This window comes from Apium graveolens, chromosome 6 (genome assembly GCF_009905375.1).
Source record: "Apium graveolens cultivar Ventura chromosome 6, ASM990537v1, whole genome shotgun sequence".
In the NCBI taxonomy this organism is placed as follows: domain Eukaryota; kingdom Viridiplantae; phylum Streptophyta; class Magnoliopsida; order Apiales; family Apiaceae; genus Apium; species Apium graveolens.
In genome coordinates this window covers 79838317-79857727 of record NC_133652.1, presented here as the reverse complement: position 1 = coordinate 79857727, position 19411 = coordinate 79838317, and positions in this window count along the sequence as shown.

The following is a 19411-nucleotide window of genomic DNA, read 5'->3' as shown; positions in this document are numbered from 1 at the left end:
CTTTAAAATAATTCTCTCTCTTAATTTAATTTCCAAAAATTAAATCCTTAATTAATAATATTAAAAACTTTTCTTAATTAATTTATAATCAATTAAATCTCATTTAATCAATTATTAAATTTGCCAATTAATTATTTATTTCATAAATAAATAATTATTAGCCATTATTAATTAATTCCTCCACCATTAAATCATTCTCTTTTTATGGTGTGACCCTGTAGGTTCAATATTAAGCCGGTATTAGAAATAAATAATAATAAAACTATTTTATCATTATTTATATAAATTCTCTAATTTATTAAATATGATTAATTAATTAATCACATTTATTCTACATCGTGAGGGATACTTCTCAGCATATCGCGACTATCCGGATAATATGAATTCACTGCTTAGAATACCAAGAACCTATTCAGTGAATAGTTACCGTACAATAAACTCCTTATACCCTACAATGTCCCGATTAAATACAAGGCATGGATCTCGTGTCAAGCCTATCTAATTCAATCACTTGCTTACCATTTACTATGCATAGTTCTATGCAAATTAGAAACTCCTTTCTAATTTCATTCACTCTGGCCAGAGATTCCTGAACTAGCATAAGTGGATCAGCCTTGAACATTCGCTTCCTTCACTAGAAGGGGTAGATCCTTTATTACTCATACACTATCTTCGTGTACAAATTCCTATACCCAGAAGAGCTCTAATAATTGTCCCTGGAGACTAAGAACTAAACTAAAGCATAGTTCAGTGTACACAAGATGACTATGATGACCTCAAGTCTAAGGATACTTGTACAACTATCACTATGTGAACAACTGCTGACACGTGAGTGGACTCCATCAGTTGTTCAGCTGTGCGAGTCATGTTCAGTGAACTTATTCTATAATAAGCACCTACATACTAGCTATAGTGTCACCACACAAATGTCAATGAGAACAGACATCCTTCATAATGAAGCAAGCATAGTATGTACCGATCTTTGCGGATTATTAATTACCAGTTAGTAATCCTACGACCAGGAACTATTTAAGTTTAGAGTTATCATCTTTTTAGGTCTCACTATTATGATCTTATCATAATCCATAAAAAACTTTACTCTAAACTATGGTATATCTTATTTAAACACTTAAATAGATAAAGCCCGTAATAAAAACAAAACAAGTCTTTTATTAAAATCAATGAAATCAAAACAGGTTATATAAAAAGTTATTCCTAAATCCTAATACATGATTGGACTTATGACTTATTCCTTTCAAATGTTGCAAATCAGTCCCTGTACTTTAAAAATGTAGCAAAAATTAGATCCCTGTTTTAATAATTTATAAAAATTATATTTTCTTTTTATAATTATTTTCAGAAAATGTTTTTATTTATTTTAAATTCTAAAAATTCATTATTTATTTTCTGAAAATTATTTTTTAAAGGAAATTAAATCCGAACTATTTATTTAATTAATTTTAATTAATAATTAACTATTTAATTAGTCAATTAATTTAAATATTAATTGATTAATTAATTTAATTAGTTATTAATTAATTTTAATTGATTATTTAATTTGATTTAATTATTTATTTGGATTTAAAAATTCTGAAAAATAGTTTCGAGCTTTAAAATATTATTTTAAATTATTTTCAAGGCTCGATAATTATTTTAAAATTATTTTAAAGATTCGGATATTCAAACCCTATTATTTAATTATAAAATGATTCGGAGACCTGTTTTAATTCTGAAAAATATTCAAAATTTTGTATTAAATTCCTGGAAAATCATTTTAACCCCGAATCTTTTTTGAAAAATTATTTTGATCAAATATCTTGCATGCTATGTGCTACGTGCTATCTGATTGATGTGTTATATGCCTATGTGGTTATTGTTTGACGGTTTTTGAAGTAACATCCAATCCGTAAATCGGATTTGGGTCAAACGAAGGGTAGATAAAAGCTTATGACGTCTATGTGACGATTAGAATAATATGAGATTGAATATTGAAAGATACTTATGATGCCTAGCAGAGTAAGTGAGGTATAGAAAAAGAAAGCCAGTGATCCGTAAATAGAACTGAAACGTAAGAAGAGAAGACAAGTGATTGATGAATAGAAGCAAGGCATAGGAAAAGAAGGAAAGTGATTAAAAAGTAAATTGTTAAATGAGTACAAGTAAAGTTGGAAATCATCTGTGATAAGGCAAGTACTTCTGAATCTTTCTTCGAGATATATTGCAAATATTCCTGAACTTTCTCATAACATGTTGCTAGTATTCAAAATAAATCTCATTTTATATTGAAAGCGCTTTAAACTATTCAACCTTGAACCCTGATCGTATCATTGAACTTGAGCCGTAAATATTTGCAATATTATTCCACAAATACATACACACAATAAACCAAGTATTTCAACAGAATTTCTTGAGCGTACAGAAACTTATACACCCTGGAATACCCTATCACATAAAAGATCTATACCATGTATTATTATTGAACCATTGTTCTTCAGATACTTGATTCTTCATCAGGCTTGAAGCTGTTCTTAATATATACACCTTGATACACCCTGGTGATACCTGTGAAATGTTTTATGCTCTGAGATTAATGTTTTATCAATGTTAATCATGATTCTGTTTTTATTGAATTACAATGGTTATCATATTGAATTGTGTTAGAATTGGATGGGTTTATAAATGTGGACCAGATTCATGGTCAGACCAGATTCGTGGTCATATTAGGCCAATGCGTGCCTTGGATCCAGTATATAGAGCAAAGTCGGGAGCCTTGCTCGGGGTTAGTGCGTGACTGATCAACAGCCTAACCTTGGTTTTTAAAATGAAAAGAGAATATCCAATTCTAATCATTGCTTATCCAGAAACTTGATTCTTCTGAATCATTTCAGTTGATCATTGTTGAATCTCAGTTATTGCTATTATGACTTGCTGAGCAAGTTAGCTTACTCTTGCAAATCTGTTTATGTTATTTTACAGTTGAAAAAGGAAATTATGGGTAACGAGGATTCCCAGTCCAGTGTGCAAGCTAGGATTCCGAGATAAGATAGATCGAGTTATCAGGAGCTTTATAATGTAGATGAGTTATGTAAGATTGTAAGAATGATATCATTATTAATTGTAAGCAGAACTAGTTGTGATTTGGTATGATGTAATAAAAGTTAAGGTTGTGGCTTGTTTTCATACATTAATTTTTTGCGATCCATGGTTATGGTAAGTAGGGTCTTTACATATATTACTTTCATAATCAGGTTTATATATTGGGTGTGTGTGTGTGTGTTGTTAACTCCAAACTTTTGACCCGGATTTGGAGGGCGTCACAGGTTTGGTATCAGAGCTACAGGTTATAAGTCACTGAATCAAGCCTAGATTGTCGGGAATGGATAGAGGGTAAATATTAGGGGTAAGAAATAGAAAGATAAGACATCGAGAGGTTGAGTGCGACGGTATAGTAGGTTTTGGTATGATTCGTGACGAGATTCTAGATTCTTATCTAGCGACACGATCGTCAAATAGCGGCGATGGCAGATTCTTTTATCCCAGGATCTTCTGGTCATTCGGAGCCTTCAGTCGGAGGACCATCATCTGATTCATGCCCTGTTCTTCCACCGGTGTTAGCCATATCACCTCCTGTTATGATGGTTGTACCTTTTCAAGTTATTATCTCATCCCCTGATGCGAGACTACCTATTTGAGAATCCCCCACATGCTGATTCTGGTTCTCCTAGATATTCAGCTGTGAGCGCATCTTTCTGTCTACCCTACGCCTTGTTCTATATCATCAATTTAAAACCCGTTTTATGAATAAATAGCACCTATGAGGATAGATTCAAGAACTACAGCATATGATGAGTACACGAGGTATTAAAAAGGGAGGGAACGAACCTAGAGAGAGAATTTAGGTATTTCGAAGAATAGCTGCTATCAGGTTATATAAAGCTACTAGTAAGTATGTTACCTATGATTATCTTGTGAAGTAAGCTAGATGGATTTTAAGAAGAGTTTAAGAAGATTGGAAATTAAGAGTTTTCTTGAAAGTAGATGATGATGTTATGACCAAACATGATGCGTATAGTAGTAATATGATGTGATATTAGTCGACCTTGTTTTATAAAATAGATTTGATGATTACTGGATAGACTTGTTATACTTAGTAATCGCAAGAGATGATGATGGGAGTGTTACCAGTATGGAAGACTAGAAGTGAAGTCATGAATAAGATAATATGCAAAGGTAACTGGAATTTTATCAACCAATGAAGGTAAAATAGACCCAATAAGGGGTAGAGGATATACGGAAATGAATGAGCTTTTATCTGATTATTTTCCTAACTTGATACTTGGTACTAGTTGAGAAGGACGACAACCAACTCATATAGTAATGACGACCAGGTGTATGCTTTTTCAAATTTTAAATAGTTTTCAAAAGAGATTTTCTTAAAAAAAAATTTCAAAAAGTCCTTTGAATAAAACAAGTTCTAAAAAAAAACTTGGTTGTCAAACTACTACTTGAGTTTCTTGTTTGTTATAAGATTCAGATTATCCAAAAGAATACTTGTTTTGGAAGTTAGTATGGTTCCTTTAGAAGGCCAAGTGTACCCACTATTATGGAGAAGATTTGATTGTTCCTAACAGAAGAGTGCAAATCTTGTTTGATAAGTTTAACGGCAGAACCAGTGTACAGAGAAACTACTCATCCAATTTCTGAGACTATTAGAGTTCAAAGGGTACGTCGATTTAAAAATAAGCCGAGTATAATCAAAGGAGATTGAGAAAATTTCTAGACTCTTCTAAAGGAAGGATGTTGTTAGTAAAAGAGTCAATATGTTGATTGTAAATCTCGTAAGAGTGCAAATAGGGTTGAATTATAAAAATGTTGAACATGGAAGCGCGACGTTAAAGAGACAAGACCTAATACATGGGAATTTATTCCAATGATCGATTTAAGAAGGCTTTTTGGAGAATTCTTTTTAAAGTCAATATATGACTCGGAATGGGATATATTGATTGAACAAGCGTTGCAGCTGTAAATAGATGAAATGTGGATGGCAACCAATGTTATCATTCTTATCTATAATACTATATATTCTCATGAATCTTGAATAAAGTATAACCTTCTCTATGAGGTGATAAGAAAATTGTTGTATTTCTTTCAAAAAAACCATTTTTCCCTCAAGACTTATATTCTGATTGAGACAAGCAGTGTTATGGTGTGACTCTTTGTCGGAATAATGAAGATTCTGTTGGGACACCACCTAATCATGTGTTGTAGCCATATAGTATGAAAGACCGGCCATCTGGAGTATAAATATGGTTGTCTCACTCATATCTAAATTATTATTCATTCTTTCTTCTTCAATTATAATTTATTGATTTATGGATCCTTCCGATTGTTTCCTTGTACTGTTACCCCTTACAAAAAGTTTACAATCAGAATCATATACACAAATTCCCTTCTTATGTAATGTGTATTCTTTGAATATTTTAAAAGCAAGTGAAATAAACCCGTGTAGCTGATGGAGTTATGTGATGAGTGTGGATAATTGCAAGCCAATAAATGGTGGACATTTACGTACAGAGAAGAACCATTATGCCGATAACATGATTGTTGTGAGGACATCAAATCAGAGGCGGAAATCTGTATACATGATACATTGCAAGTATGAGATTTTAGTGTGAATTGGAGTAGTTAGCGAACTGTATGAGGTAAATTGACTAGAGGGATAAGAAAGTAAAGCTGCGTATATCGGATAAGGCCAATGAATGATTGGACAGCAGAAGCGAATGAAGAAATTCTTGATAATAAGAAGATAATCAATTAATACATTGTGAAGATGAAGCATACCTCAACCATGAGGGAGATACTTGTCCTGAAGATTCAAGATCGAAGAAGTTCTAGTTATGAATAAACTTTGAGTGTGTTCTTCAAGGAATGGTTGGGCTTTCCCATTCAAGTAAAGGAGTTATGGAAAATTTCATGCTCATAACCGAACCGGTGAAGGAAGTTTAGTATGAAAAGGCATAAGTGGAGATGAAGGTATGGTGGTTTAACTGCAACAATTTTAGAAAATAATGCTTTAAAACCAAAGGATTCTTTCACAAGATTATGAGAGTGTTGGTTGAGACCATGTGTGGGTTATCAGAAGTTGAACAAGTTAACTAATAAGAACAAGTGTATATTGTCAAGGATAGACAAATTATTAACGAGAGAGCTTAAATTGAAACATGAACTAGAAGAATTTTAGAATAATTTATAATTGTACTCAGTAGTGATATTCTGTTATAATCAGAAGATATGAGAAAATGTATGGTATAATAAGAATTGTTCGCTATAATCTTAAGTTGAACTAAAAATATTAGTTTATTGGTTAGTATTATATGTGATGGTGAAATGGTGAGTTAGACAGTTGAATGGTACACTTGTGGATTGATTGTTGGTTGTTTGATTGAATGTTGGTGTCAACTTAAGTCCGACTGGTAATCTATAGCATAAAGGAGATGCTGCCCAAATTTTCGAAAAAATACCCTACTCTTAAAGATAGAAAGTATACTTCCATGTGTTATTGATATTCCTGTTGATACTCCAAATAATTGTGATCTCGCTTCTTGAAAGAGGTTATTACAGTCAATTTGACTATATAAAATTGGTCTTTGATTTCATTTAGCTAGTCATCACTTGATGCAATTGATCAATTAAGTGAGTTAATTGGTTAAGTTTACTAATTAATGGTCAGTTAGATGAAAATTGATTCCAATTAGATTAAGTCAAATTTTGATGCGACTTTCAAATCCGAAATCAAAGCAATGAGGAATTTGGAGAAGGTAAGGACACCAGTAGAATTTAGAAATTGTTGCAAGTGTGTGAGGCTTTACTTGGATGAATATGCCCTTTATAATGGACAAGAGAAATAAAAAGTTATTTGTATGGACAAGTTAGAAGAATGTTTTCAAGAACTAAAGATTTAAGATAGAGCGAAGAGAAGGAATGAAGGAAATGAAGAAGGGAGGTGGAATAAAGAAGAGATTAATAACTATACCAATAAGGAATTTATTAGACAATTAAAGAGATTTTTATCATCTGCAATAAAGTTTTATTAAAGGACGGCTTGTTTCCAAATTATTTTGATAATCATACAATAAATGATTCATCAAGTATTTCTATTTTGGATAAAATATGAGATATAGTTTTAGTTCAGTTTCTGATTGATATTGATACTTAGGTTGTTGTTAAATATCAAAGTGGTATTAATATAGATGATTGATGTTTACTTCAGTATGGGATGTTGTGAGCATCAAAGTTCATATTGATATCTAATTTGATATGACATCAAAATAAATATTAATATCAAGAGTTTGGTTTTGAATGAGCTATGAGAATGAAGAGCGGAAATAGGAAAGAAACAGGAATCAAAAGGATGATAAAGAAACTTTATAAAATGCCATGATATATGTAAGATATGGGTAATATGAAAGACAGAAGTAAGGTGAAAAATGTAGGGAACACTTGTAAATTGAGATAAGGAATGCATCCCAGGAGTACGATCAAGTACCGAGGGGTAAAAGAAAATATCTAGTGACCTGACATGAGGAGAAAAAGGGGGAGAACATGTAAATAAATGTCACCTACCCAAGAATTAAGGCGGGACATCAAAGACTAGATGAATACATTTCACCCGGAGATGTTGTAGTGAAGTCACCTGAGAACCGAAACTATGGAAAGCGTTAATTGCATCAGTATTGATAGGTTATCCAAACCTAATCATTCTCTTTTATTAATAAACAGTTTGTCCAATAAGTGGGTTAATTGTTGCTTGAAGAAATAGTGGCACGTCATCAGATCCAGTTGATTTGAGATTTGACAGGAGTATTCAGAATACGATGAATTGTGTTGAAACAGAATTATATATACCACTCCTAGATGAACGGGCATTAAGTAAGGCGGAAATAAAAGATAGAAATTTGGCTACGATAACTCAAGGGATTCAAGCTACTCCGAGAATATGATACGAGACATAGATGTCAAAGTTCTGATAGTATGGCATAAAGAAAGAATAAACGTCACATGTGACTAGACGTCAAGAAAAGCATTGCAGTCAGTTTTGTATGAGAACTTGTTAGAACCAAAATAAATGGTAATATGGGTTAGAATATGCTGGTGATGCCTCCAAGTTAATGTATTTTCTTTAAAGTAGTAAAAGATTTTCGCTCAGCAAATATACTCGATTGTGATTCAAGGAAAATAAGATATGGTGATAAGTTTGTACGTCAATCATATTCAGTCGAGATTTTCTCGTTAATTCTTAATTCTGGAGTAATTTCGAGAATGTTAGAAATCGAATATGCCATGGTTCCAGTATATCATTCGCCAATGGACGAGAAGATAAAGAGGACGATTAAAGAGCCTCGAATGCGATTGGAAGCGATTATAAACTAGGTTAATTGAACAGAGAAACATGTGGGAAAGGGGTTCAATAACCAGTAACTATTGTAAACGTTCATAAGCACGAATTACTAGAATTGGAAAGAAAAGAGAATTAATAGGCATTATGCTGGTCCTTTTGAAACAATAAAATAGGCAAGATAAGTGTAAGTGGGTTGGCTTCACCACCACATGTATAGATGGTTCATGGAGTGTTTATGTGTGTATATTTACGAAAAGTAATTAAGCTCCATTATATATATAAAATGGGGACTTAAGTTGAATTATATGAGAAACTAAAAGAATATGAAGTCAGCGAGAGGCTGTTAAGTAGTGAGTGATGTTGCGAGTAAAAGTTATAAAAAGTTATAAGGTTGAGGGATCAACCTGAGAGAATGGATGTGAGATACTTGAATATATTATTATCTGATCCTTAGTGTGATTCTGAGGATAGAATCCTTTTAAGGGGGAAGGATGTAATATCTGGGACATAGCGTGTAATTAATTTTATTGATAAATAATTATTATGTGATTATATTATGATTTTTGGTGAATTATCTAATGATTGGTATTTTTATGTGGATGTTCATATGTGGTAAAGTATAAGTATGTTAATTTTATTATGTCCAGAATAAAATATAGATAACTAAGGTATTTTTCTGATAATTTTTGGACTATTATATGATTTTATAATTATTAATGAATTCATTAATTATTTTCTGAATAATTACAAAACTATTTTATAAAGTCGGGAATCGTCCAACTTCAACCGTTTTTGTATTTTTACAACCCAAAACTCTTCCGAAAACTCCATCCTAACCTAATCTGGTAATTCCGGATATTTTCCATGTTTTTACTTTTTCGATCCGGATTACGGTTTGACTCGTGCGCGATCCGGCGCAAAATTTTCGATACGATAACCCTTTTCGATAACATTATCTTCGTACAAGTGTTTTATAAAAAGCCCGGTTTTGATGATTATCCAATACTTTTGATAATTATCCAAAACTTTTGATGCTTATCCAAAACATGATGATGTTTATTGTAATAACCCCAATTTTCGGAAATATTTGAAACCCTGATGAATAGTAACTTTTAAAGGAATATAAGATATTAATAAAGGTTCAGGGAAGCCAAAGTAATAAGATCCCAGATATGATCCCTCAAACTATTAAAGAGAACGAGAGTTAAACGAACCGTAAAACAAATAAACGACCAAGAGACAAGCTTGTACAAGAAGTCATTGATTATGACATCATCAAACCACAAGGAAGAGACATGTGTTAAAAGGATGACATAGGCTTGATGATGCAAGCATGGTGAAAAGATATTTAGCTAAGATTGAATTATGGCCAAATATTGGAACCTTGGTTAATTAAATCAAGGTTAAATTAACCAAGCAAATAAACCAACACATCAATTAACCAAGGCAAATCAAAGAAGCATTTCATCATCCCATTTTTCAAAGCTTGCTCTCGGCCAAAACCAGGGCAGCAACTTCAAACTGCCATATCTCCTTCAATACTCACTCAAATATTATGTTTTATAACTCTTTGGAAAGGTATTGAGATGGCCTACAACTCTTGTTCACAAGTCATATCCAAATAATCATGGTAAGACCCTCAGTTTTATATTTCTTTCAATCGGACTTTTAGAACTTCAAAATCTAACTTTGTGTTTTCTTGATTGTTTGTGAGATCAAGCTTGTATAAGGATTAATCAAGGTTTTAAGGCTTCCTAGAATCTTTCCCCTTAAAATAAAGGTAAAAAACTTCTGTACCTTTAAGTACTAAGTTTGTTTGCTAGAATTTTGGGATGGTTTGGATAAATGAGTAGTTATTTGAATGATTAAGCTTGAATTGAACTTTGATTATTAAGTAGATCAGTTGATTATGGAGATGGTATAATATTCAATTGGATTTATATTCTTGAGCTTGTTTTGGCTAAGGTCAGTAGCCTAGGTTTGAATCTTGAAGTTGTGGTTGGATTGTAGTTGGAAGGGATTTATTTGGAGTGGTAAAAATATTGGAAATCGCTAAGTTCTAGCCGTCATAATGCCTGATTTTCCTTAACTGTTTCTGTGCTTAACTTTAGGACCCATGAAATCATTGTAAGGTTATGACCTTTTCCATATTTAGATAGTTCATGTTACGAGCTTCGTTGTGATATATCGTTCGCCTAAATACGAGTTACGAGCGATGAGAAACGACCATTTTAAGTAATGGCATTTTACGAGCGGACCCCGAAACCTCGAGTAACTTTGAGACCATAATTGAGACCCTTAAATGATTAATTGAAACACAAGAGAATTATGTCAAGTGAATAAGGTAGTTATTAGAGTTCTCGTGAAAGAGTCGCCTTAAAATTCGTAACTGTTAATTTATTAAAATTAGTAGAAACGAGGGTACGCGAGCGATTAACGCAAATCGTTAAGCGTATAAGCGACCGTTAGGGTATGAGTAAGTAAAGTCTAGTTTCTTAGGAGACCGTGGTTTAATTCCGGCTTATGTTGTTGTTCATAGGTTACCGAACCCACTCTAAGCTTAAGTCTACCCCGGAACACTCAGGCAAGTTTTCTACCCGTTATACTATTGTTGTAATATAAATATATTGATGCATTATCTTGAGATAAGTGCATGATTGTTATTATCTAGTCTTGCAATATATTGGATCATGTTGATATGATATATATATATATGCATGTTGGTTTCGTAATCTTAATATTTCATTGTCGATTCAATTGTTATAAACTATATAATACCTATGCTAGAGATTGACATTATTTGCGTATACCCTTAGTACAGGGGACCCAAAGTTGAACATTTTCCTAAAACCAGGAGGCGAGGTTCCCGAGTATATTTTATATAGTTTTCTATAACTATTAATCGAATAAGGTATATTCGATAGTTTTGAATAATAATCAAACTTATTTTTGATTTTTCAAATAAAGATCTTAATTTCGTATAAGTATATCTTTTGTTATTTATAATTCGTTTCAAGTTTGAGTTTTAAGACTTCTACCTCATTTATTTTTATAAAGATTATCCTTTATGGGAATATTATTTAAATAATAATATTCAGATATTTTCTAACATATCGGGACTGATTTATTATATTAAATCATCATTACTCCAAACATTCTTAAAAATGTTTTTGAGTCTTCAAAATGATTTTAAAAAGTTAGAGCGGATCCCGAAACTCGATTTTAATTTAAGATCTTCCTTTCGAAGGGTATTTAAATACTCGCTCAAAACCTAAGGGATCCGGCTCCGTGGTGTATTTTTGGCACAACGAAGTTGCTAATTTGATAAAAGAGTTTGATTACTTGCCTAACGTTCGGGAAGTAAGCCCCATAAAAATGTGTCGGCATAGGCGCCATGGGCTCAGTGGGAGTCCATCAACGTGTAAGTGGCTTAGTGAGAGTCCATCAAAGCGTAAGTGGCAGTCCAACATAAGGTCCTAATGCGGACAAGGTGATGACCAGTGGGGAATTCATCCATCTACTAGTAGAAAAGGTGACTTAATTGGTATCTTTTCCTGATCAGCAAGATATCAGGTTTATGCCAAAGTTTTCTTCTTTCCAAATTCATTGGACATTGCAACTCTATTTATAATTTTCATAACAGAGGTTTTCAAGGAGTGTATGAGAGATATAGATATATAGGTGTATATATATATATCGGGACTTAATGAAGTATCTCGTAACTTCATTTCTTTCAAATGATATTTCAAAGATTGAATCTATGTGATGAACTTTTGAAACTGATTATAACTTGAACGGTGGTAGTTCAAGTAGTATTCGGAAATGATATAAGTATATCAGAGTATCTTGTAACTTCATGTTTTCAACTTATATCTAGTTAATGATTATCTTATGCATGACAAAGATTTTCAGAAAAAACGTTGAGACAAGGTTAGATATATGAGATCACCTTGTAACGATATTTTTATACATTTATAAACTGGAACTCTGTGTATATTATGCATAGAAGATGATTTACAAGATTTTGAAAAGAATATATACATATATACTAATTATTTTATGACTTGGTCATGTTAAGATATCAAAATTGGTTCAATTCTGGTTGACCAAGACTTTCATGAGTACTATAAAATGCTCATATATTGTTAATTATTATACATGTTATTTCGGTGGGCTTGTTGCTCACCCTTGATTTATCCTTTCATCACACAACAACAGTTAGACAAGATGAACAGGACCAAGCTCCCAATTCGCAAGCGGATAGGAAACGTTCCGCTGTTTCCTGTAGGCGTTGATGCCGCTGTAGCTGAGGTAGGAATTACCTTTCAACTTTTGATGTACTGGACTTATGTATATTTATAAATTATAATAGTGGCAAAGAATTTGTAAATCTATTTAGAAACCCTTTTGAGGTGTAATGACTTATAATTGTGGAATAAAATGACTTGTGTTATTTTTTTGGTATTCATCTCCGAGACTATAACTTGTGGTGTGTGTGTATATTGTGGGGTCACAGTACGCAGTAGTTGGTTGTTTATTAAGATTAAGTGTTACAGAAATGGTATCAGAGCTAAGAGTCATAAACCTCAGAGATGATGCGACGTTAAAATAATAAGTTCCCTAAGATAATAAGAATTCTTGCCAAGTTCATAGTCGGACTACCTAACGTAGTACTGACAATTAAAACCTTTACGGGAAACCTTATGAATATCGTGATAGAAGCGTAGTTCGTTATCGTATATGGTAGCGGGAATCTGAACCCTGAAGTTCAAGGGAAATAATACGATGATGTTTAACTAAATATCGGGGATCAGATTGTGAATCCAATAGAGCAGCCTAACAAGGGACCAGATGTTGTCCATATTAAGGATGTAGCGATTAAGGATGTTATCCCAGAAAGGATTGTTGCTGAGGAGGATCCCGTGAAGGATCCTAACAAGACTGAAGAGATTATCGCTAAGGAATTAATGACTGTAGTCAGGGTGACTACCAGAGATATGATTGGCCTGTTACCATCATAGGTTCATTCAAGTTTGCAAATAAAGCATCCCCTTTAATGTGACTTACTCGTAAGACTGAGAAGTTCGAATGGATAGAGAAATGTGAGAACAGCTTTTAAGAACTGAAGAAAAGATTGGTGACCGCCCATATGTTGGGGTTTCCGGATGGAAAAAGAGATTTTGTGAATTGTAGTGACACTCCGCACAAGGAATTAGAGTACGTTCTTATACAGCACGGGAAGGTAATCGCGTACGCGTCAAGACAATTAAGGGAATATGAAATCCAATATCCTACCCATGATCTTAAGTTCGCGACAATAATTTTTTCCCTAAAGATTGGAAGCACTACTTGTATGCAGAGAAATGTGAGATTTACACAAACCATAAGAGCTCAAGTATATTTTCACGCAGAAAGAGCTCAACATGTTCCAGAGGAGGTGCTAATCAAGGATTATGATTGTGAGATTCTTTATCATCCATGAAAAGCTAATATGGTGGCTGACGCCCTTAGTAGAAAGGAGAGACTCAAGATGATAATGCCTTCGGGAGAGTTGATAAGAGATTTTGAGAAAATAAAAATAGAAGTGAACGTAATCGGAGCCGGTACCGAAAAGCTGTTTGAGATTGCAATGCAACCTGAATAATTAGAAAAGATCAGATTGTGCCAAGAAAAAGTGATTAATGAAGGTAGAGAGCCAATGAATGAAGGAAAGATTAATACCGAGAAAGATGATGAGGGAATAATGAGGTATTTCTACAGAATTTGGGTTCCAAATATTCAAGAGCTTAAGGACGGGATCTTAAGTGAAAGCCATAGTTAGAGAAATAAGATTTAGGGCAAACCCTGAATGTGATTGTTGGTGAGACTGCGTAGTTGTATGAACAGTTACGTGATAACTTAACACGATAACAACACTAGAGCAGGACAGGTTAATAATACTACGTCTACACAAGAAATCAGGAAGAATGAAGTTAAGTCAAATACAAAGAATCAGAAGATTAGAAGAAAGTCTGAAGTCTGTCTACAGGTCACTGAAAGAAGTTCATTTATATGATCATGGCTCAGTGAAGAACAAAGGTTAAAGACTTTCAGGGTTTCAGAAATATTGAAGATTCAGTATACAAGTGATACCTGAAGATTTCAAGGTATTGGCATTGATTGAAGATAGACAGTGTTCGAAACATAGGAATCTGAAGAATTGAAGACAGGGTATAGACAAAGGTTAATGAAGACGTTGTCTAAAGTACCAAAAAGGATTCCAGTGAAAGTATAGTTGTTTATTGACAGTCAGTGTTCGAAGCAATAAAGTTGAGGCAAGCTTAACAATTTAATCAAGGCTATAATACGAAGACCTGAATCGGGGTTAGTCAACTGTGAACCAGGCCAGTTGCACTAGGCGTCAACAGCTCGTGAAAGGAATCTGGGTATTATTTATAGAAGAATTGTTAAGTTGAGGAACGTACTTGGATTGAACGTTTATCTGTTAAAGTACGAGAAGAGGTGCGCAGGGTAACAGCTCAGGGGACTAGCGAAGTTCAAAGTTTAATCAGTAAATTAAATAAATTTATTTAAAGGACTTTAATATAATTTATTTAATAAACTTAAATTGATTTATCTTATAAACTTTAAATAAATTTATTTTATAAATATAAATTAGTTTATTTATATAAGTTATATTTAAGTTAATTTTATAAATTAATTTAATTACAATTTAAACTTAAAAAGAAAAAGAAACAAAAAGAAAACAAAAAAAGGATAGAAAAAAAAAAGAAAAGAAAAGAAAAAGAAATGAAAAAGAAAAAGAAAATTAAAAAAGAAAGAAAGAAAAGAAAAACAAAATAAATAAAGAAAAACAAAAAGAAAGAAAAAGGAAATCAAATAAAAAGGAAAAACTAAACAGGAGGCAATTTTGTTTTAGTTGGTCGCCACACAAGGTTTCTAACTCCTGGTCGCCACACAAATTAATTAGGTTGCCTTGTGTTTTAGTACAAGTATGTACTAGAGTACATTAAGTCGCTACAGAGCATCACATGAGAGTCGCCACACGGAACCTGTCGCCACATAAATCTCTATCCTCAGCCACACATTTTATTGGATAAAAAGACTACACTTTGCAGAAGAAGAAGAGGGAGCCATTCATTTTTCTGTTCATCTTCTCTCCCAAGAGAGTAATGAAAATGGCAACGAAGATTTACAGAGAAGCTTAAGCTTTTTGTATATCTGTTTAATTTCTCACTGGAGTAACGTTATAATGCCCGATTTAACTCTTGTATATTCATAGGGGCATTATAATCGTTACCCGGTAATTAAATCCTAGTACAAACAAAAGCTAGATTATTATATAGGATTTGATTTGTAAATCTTTGTAGTAGCTAGGAACTTTGTTGTTCTTAGATTGTAGCCTGATAATTTATTTACCGGAGTGTAGCAACACCCCTCGAGGATTTATATACAAATATATATTTCCCTGAATATCTTGTGTTCCTCGTTTTTATCGTTCCAAACACTATTTCTCTCAAGAACACAAAACCACTAACCGAGCACTAAATATTTTATCCGCTAAAGATTCGAAAGAATTTTTAATTTAGTGATTATCGTATTCAACCCCCTCTTCTACGATAATTCGGGACCTAACAACTGGTATCAGAGCATACTGATTGATACACAAATCAGGATCCTGAAATTAATTTATTTTATTAATTTTTCATTTACATAATTTTATTTTGTAAATTTGATTTAGCAAATTTATTTTATAAATTTAATTTAAGTAAGTTTATTTATGAACTTAATTTAAATAAATTTATATTATAAATTTAACTAAATTAATTTACTAATTAAATTTTAGTAAATAAAATATTTAATTTAAATTAATTTGTTTAGATTTATGGCTGCCAATTTTCTCCTTAGAAATCAATTTCTTGGCTTATGAAAGGTGTACAGAGCTTCAGCCTTTTGTTGAGTAATTTAACAAAACCAAAGATGTGGTAGTTTTGTGTACGCTCAACTAAACAAAAGAAGGCAACAGATTCTGCGTGCGGTTGCTGCGGACGCGCCGAAGAAAAGAAACCAAGGGTGATTTGGAAGACACGTGCGACAAAAGAAATGGAGACGTACACGCGCAGGAATTGGAGGGTTGCCTGTCTGTAGTCTACGCGTGTTTAGACTACACGCGCGACGAGTCCTGTATGGCACACGCAACTTCAGTTTGCATCTGCTGGAGTCACGTGTGACTTGCGCGATAATTTCTCTAAGGCTTAATTCAGCCTGTCCTCTTGTCGCCAAAGAGCAGAGTCGCTAGAGGAGGGAACTCGTCGCCACAGCCGGAATCTCCATAGAGACTTCGCCACAGCCGGGATACTTTTTATTTCTTTGTACTCAGTCGTCTGTTGCGACCTACTCCTGCACCTCCTAGTCGCCACAGAAATTTTTGTTACCCAAATTAATTATTTCTGATTTATTTATTTTTTCATAAAATTTAAAATTCTTATATTTGAATTTTTCTTAAATAATTATTTACATTTTATTTAATTTTTAAGAAAATTTGAAATTCTTGAAAATTAGATTTTACGTAAATATTTATTTTTGATTAATTTATTTTTTAAGAAAATTAATAATATTGGAAATTTAAATTTCTCTTAAATATTAAATTAAGGGTACTCAAGAATTATTAGACTCAGGATTCCTCCAGGCTTTTAAAGTGGATTTTAATCTTTTGAAGAAAACGAAGACCATGTGCTATTCAGACGGAAAATTCCCGTATACGGAAATTATAGATAATGGTTTTCTTACTCCGATGGAACTGATTTCAAGACCTACAAACGAAAATTGTGGAACCTCCTCAAAAGCTTACTCCATAGGATACCACTGGGTTTTCAGACGCAGGAAATGAATGAAATTTCTACGGGTACAATTTTTCTCGGAGATTTTAATACAACTCTATGATTCCAGATAATACAGTCACATAGTGGTTTGTACCAATTCTATATTTATCCAGGAATCAATGGGATCATACAGGCAGGAATTATGGAGGTTAGAGAAAATAGTGGGGACAAACAAATATCTCAGTTACGGGCAGTAAAGTTAGAACCTCTGGACAAAATGTAAGAGCACCTGATAGCTGAATCAGAGGAAGCTCAGGTAGAAGTACTTGAGGGACTGGACGTCAGGGCAGTGTTTCACTTGTCAGGGAAGTTTAGTAACATCAAGTTCACAAGGAGTACATAAGCTATATCCAAGGATCAAGCCTATCTATTCAGAAGCAGATATTCTTACAGATTCAGTTCAAGGGGTGATTACAAGACTGAGAATGGGACATAAACAAGATTTGATAGCTACAGGTATGACAAGACATATGTGTCAAGTAACTATTAGGGGTTTTGCTACAACAGAACAAGAAGCTTGATAAACAAGGATGAGTAGGGATTCAGTTGAAGAATTAAGACAAAGGTGGAATATTTTCTTAGGGAAGCAGCCAGTCAAAACTTATAGTGCACGGGAAAGAGTTGGGATGGATCAGATGTCAAGAATTATGAATATCTTGCTTTCATAGCAATCTCTGAGATGGTTCAACTCACATATCTTAGGTTTCGAACTTCTTGAACCACTGCAATAATTTGTTCTTAATATTCAATGCATGTTAAGATCTTATTGTTTAAATTTTTAACACTCGCACAAGCATGATAGCATCACACATAGATAATGCTGAACTAGTTCACTAGATGATTATTCTGGTCACTAGAATTGATGTTTAACTTGTGCATGTTACTTTAGATGATCTTAAATATATGAATATTTGTTGAACATGATTAATTGCTTTAGTGAGATAGATGTTTTCCAGAATATAAGACCTTTGATTATGCTTACTCTTTGTATCCTATTACAATGTGATTAATCCACTTAATCCGAATTGTTTGTTAAAATGTATTAATTTATAATTGGATTGAGATAGATAGATGAGATACATCAACAGGATTGGACTAGATAGAATTAGTGATTCAGTTGTTAATTCTGTTTGTTCCATATCATGCCTGTCTTGCTTAATTCATATGTGTAATATTTCTGAATAAATTCCATGTATTCCTAATATAATGCTTGTTTATTTATATGCCATGAATGCATCTCTTAGTACTTGCATTAATTATAGAAAAGGCATGTTTAGGATTACTATAGGGGAAAGACTGTTAGTCCTCCTTATGTAAGGTAGGAACCAATTTTCCCCTAGCCTAGAGACAATATGTCAAGGGTATTAAAATGGAGAAAATGGTCAGTCAAGGATAAGAATTAGCATGATAAGGTAGCAGCTGTTGTTATATCTATTTATAATAAAATCTCTAATCCAACTGAACCCAAACTGATAAGTTGGGTACTAAGAACTGTTAATCCATTTGTGAGTGCAGGACATAACAGGTTAATTGATTCATATGTATTCTTGGTAATTTATACTCAAGGCATATGATCAAAGAAAGAGCCTCACAATCAAATGTGATTGACAAAATCTATTCCGTTAGTAATCTTTGGAGATGACAACAAAGGTTTTCATTACGGGATAAGCTATACAGAAAAAAGGATGTCATCATGATTTGAACAATTAATATCACTGATAACAACTAATCATTGGAGTCACTGATAATAATTGAAGCAACTTCCTTGATGGAGAATCAAGGCACATATCCTCTTATCAGATAGTTTTGCATCAAAGGACAAAATGCCAATTCAATGAAGGATTAGTGTCTCATCTGAAGCAAGAAGATTGAGTAGCTTGCTCTTCTTAGAGTAAGGAAAGGAAATGCTCGTGGCCAGACTAGAAACTCTGAAAAGGTGAAGTCAATGGTTTCTATTATAAAGCTTCATCAGACAAAAGTTTAGCTATGGCATTAGAAGCTCTCACCCTTGAACATCAATACAAGGAACTCTTTTGTAAAAAGGGTTTAGTGAGAAGACTGCCTCATCTGGAATTCAGAAGACGATAAATGTGAGGCATGTCAAAAATAGAAGTCAAAGACAACATCACAT